The sequence below is a fragment of the Procambarus clarkii genome, chromosome 66 (assembly GCF_040958095.1).
Source record: "Procambarus clarkii isolate CNS0578487 chromosome 66, FALCON_Pclarkii_2.0, whole genome shotgun sequence".
NCBI classification, from domain to species: Eukaryota; Metazoa; Arthropoda; class Malacostraca; order Decapoda; family Cambaridae; genus Procambarus; species Procambarus clarkii.
In genome coordinates, this window is record NC_091215.1 from 6,651,309 (window position 1) to 6,655,434 (window position 4,126).

Sequence of the window (4,126 nt, forward strand, 5' to 3'; positions counted from 1 at the left end):
TTTATGTGATTGTGTGCGTCTTGTGTGAGTGCGTGTGTATTGGTTTATTATGTGACCGTTATTTTGTGTCTTTCTATGTACATGTGTTTGTTGTGTGTCCATTTTTTTTGTTTAACGTTGTATTCAGCCTCATGTACCAGGAGTTTCTAGGTTCTCGTGATGTTTTGTTTTCTTCTGTACCTGTGATTATTATTATGTTCTTATTATTATGTTCTTGTTATTATGTTCTTGTCTTGTGTCTTGTGCTATACTTTATATATTTCTTTTATAAAAATAAAAAAAATAAAAACTACCAGCAGAATACTCCTCAGTGCTCAAATTGCTAGACCTGCTCCCACACTATCCTGTGTGCTAGTAGATTTATGCAGCCAGTACTCAGTATTTTCAGCACCATTTAATTTATGTACTTTAACATAAGGTTAACATGCCTGATTGATTGTTTTTTGTTTTGATTCTTGATTGATGGCTTATTTTGATTAATTTTGTCAGTTTGTTAAGATGATTATTTTCATAATTAAAGAATTAAAAATTTTCCAGTTTCCTGTATTTTATCCTACATTTACCACACCATGAAGTTTTATGTTAATTTGTTTTTACTTTTTTTTATATATGTTCGTGGCATTCCATCTGCCCAAAGCCACTGCACTTAGTCATTTTACTGTAACATATATTTGGGGACCTGTCCTAGGAGCCTCACTCAGGTATGCTCCTAGACGCTTCATTTAAAGTTGTGGTAAGTGTACTTGACTTTATTACAAGTTTGCCTTTGTCTTTTCAGAGCTACTATTTTGAGTGATTTTGATGGTGCTTAATACTGTAGACATTCCAGATGTAGCATTATATGACTGTTGGATGACTTTGGATTACGTGGTGTCTTATGGCACGAGTCATACTCGTAATTGGTTGTTTAATAATCTTTGCTATATCCTGTGATTTCCACCATATTCTTGTCCCTACAGGAGAATTTCTCATTACGGCAGATCACCCACTTTGGTACCCCTGGTACTTTGGTCTGTCTCCGGGCTAATACGCCCACGTCTTTACAACCCGAACATAGGAGGATACAGGGGGCCATAGTTCCTCTAGCATTACGGACTACATTGTACGGTTAGGACCCATACAGCAGTTCTCGTCATAAATTAACACTTTCCGCACCCCTACGCGTTGGTCAAAGATATGGTATTTACACAGGTAGGGAGTTAGCATTTTTTTCCAGAGCACAATGACTGATAACTCTGTAAGTACTATTTAGTTTTAGTAGGAAACCTCTTACCTTTGTTCTCGTCAATTAGAGACCCGGTAAGAAATCCCTAAATTTTTTGGACTACATTCGAGACAATTATGTTTCACAATTCCAGTAGGATCCCTCTTGCCCTTGTCCTCATCATATAGAGTACCGGGTACAAGATTCCCTACGTATTCGTTTCACTTTCGATCTAAGTAATCAATTCAATTACTAAAGTTAACTGTTGTAAACTTGACTATAAAGTTTAAACAGGATAGTTTACAGTTGCCATGTCATCCTGTCAGTCTGACATCTCATATTTTGGTATATCAACTGAGGTATTTTCTTTGCACATTATTTTCTATCATTCTATTCACCATGTTTCGTCTAACAGCGTTCAGGCAGAATCCAAACGATGAAGTGGGGCACACAAATTCGTGCCACCAAGGCGGAGTTGCTAACTCTTGTAAATGAGTACCACAATACTGCCCCCCATGGAACCACTAAAACTTATCTCCATAACCTTATACCTGACCACTTATTAGACAATGATAATATTACATCCGAATCTCATGAAGAGCCCCTTAGCAGCCATTGAATTGAAGATAGAGCTTTCCACTCTAGAACGCGAACGTCAGAAGAAAACTCTCAAGATACAGAAGGAACAACTTGCACTACAAAAAAAACAAGCTGAACTGCAACGTGAACGTGAGAAGGAACAACTAGAGTTCCAACGTGAACGTGAGAGGGAACAGCTTGAACTCCAACGTGAGCGTGAACAGGAAGCCCTTGAAGTAAGAGAAAGAGAACGTGAACTCCAACGTGAACATGCTGAAAAACAAGCCGCTTTGCTCTAGAAAACCGTAGAAAAGAGCTTGACTTGGAAACTACACACCACACTCAGCACAAGGAAGCGGAAGCTAACCTCCAGGTACGTTTCGATCTTTCTCATGCAATTAAGTTGATGCCATCTTTTGTCGAGACAGAAAATTATATATTATTTACTTCATTTGAGGCTCTAGCTAACCAACTCAGCTGGCCTCAGGATCAGTGGTCTGTACTTCTCAGGTGTCATTTGACATGTAGGGGCTGCCGTGACTCTCAGTACTATGGCGTCTGAAACCGACTACAAGGTATTGAAACAGGCAGTGCTAGATGCCTACCTCCTATTTATCGAGAACTACAGACGTAAGTTTAGGAATTACCTTAAAGCGAGTGCTACTACTTACCTAGAGTTTGCAAATAACAAAAAGAGATATTTCATGAAGTGGCTGGAAGCAGCACAAGTCTCCACCTTTACAGATCTCATCAACCTCATCCTGATGGAAGAATTCCTTAGGCGTGTACCTAATTCCATACGTCCTACCTAGCAGACAAGGAAGAAACCGACCCTACTAGATGTGCACAGTTGGCTGACTCCTACAGTCTCATTCACAGAGTACCATCCGACACACCTTCTAGTAAGACGTCTTGGTTTACTCCAGCCAAAGTGAGTACCAGTAATGAAAACTCCGCGTTGTATTGTCATTATTGCAGAACCTATAGACATACAATAGAAGAGTGTACCAGTCCTCACTGTAAAGTCAGCAGTAAGACAAAGCCCAAATCACCTCCTCCTAAAATTCATAAAAGTCCTAAGCCTGTGATGAATATTTTTGTTTCATCCACTGATCTTTCTCTCTTCAACAGACACCTTGTTGCGAATCTGTGTTTCATTCTAACATTCATCATGATAAATATGTATGTCCATTATTTCTTTTACCTGTTAAGTAAATATAACATGATATCCAGTTGTGTTCCAGTATAATTATGTTTAATGTAATTGTAGCATGCTGTAGTGTGCCTGTATTGAATATTTTGTTTGGCTATTTGCATGTTTATTCCTGTGGGGGGAGTCGGTGGCGTCCCATTGGGGGGATGACCATATTTGGTATGTTCCAGTGTGCGGGCCATGTATCAAGCTAGCGTCAATGTTTCACCTTTGGAATTATTCCTGTTTATTGATTGTACTTAATTTCTTTTTACACCTTAGCAGTGTTATATACACATAAGTTTACTTATAATTATGTTCTAAATTTGTTAGCTTTGTTCTTAATTTGTTAGCTTAATTTCTCTTTGTTAGCTGAGTATCATGAGGTTTCATGTGGGTTTTAGTTTGGTCTTTTTGGTAGACACAATGCTGCGAATGCTGGAGGAACGCTAGTCCCGTTGGTAGAGCTGGCGGGTGGAGACATGTGTTGAGCTAAGTCTGTGGTATTTGTTTATTGTTTAGTAACATAGCTAATTTCCTGGTTAGACCATTATGTGCAAACCCATCTATTCATTTATGTTGTAAAGAAATGACCGGTGCTTATATAAGGATATTGTAATATTAATTACTGGTGTATTAATATTTCTGGCTACCTGCATTTTCCAATTATGTTATTTGTATGTTCTTTGTTACCCTTGCTTTAAGTATATTGCTTTGTTACGTAAGCAGTTTGTTTTTACCCCTAGACAATTATTGAGGCTAGGCCGTATTATTACATATGTTTAACAACAGCAACAGAGGAACCATACCCAGAGGTCTAGGGTCGTAACACACCTGTACTCCGGAACTCTTTGCCAGCGGTGGAGATTCGGAGGGAAGGTTGAAAGTGAATATATTGAGGAACACAGTTGCTTTACAATCTATTCTTCTGAAGTCAACTGAACCCAACGTCACCTACACCCGAGAGACTGTCCTCATTACGGATCGCACTGCAACTACCCCTTATCCACTTGCCAGAGTCCGCCTGGATTGTCCGTTTATATAAGGTAAAGTTCAAATCGCCAAACAGGAAAAGCCTTTTCCCATGTCAGTTCAACTCCTCCTGGGCAACGACTTGGCAGACGATCAATAACCTACAAATCTAATCATCA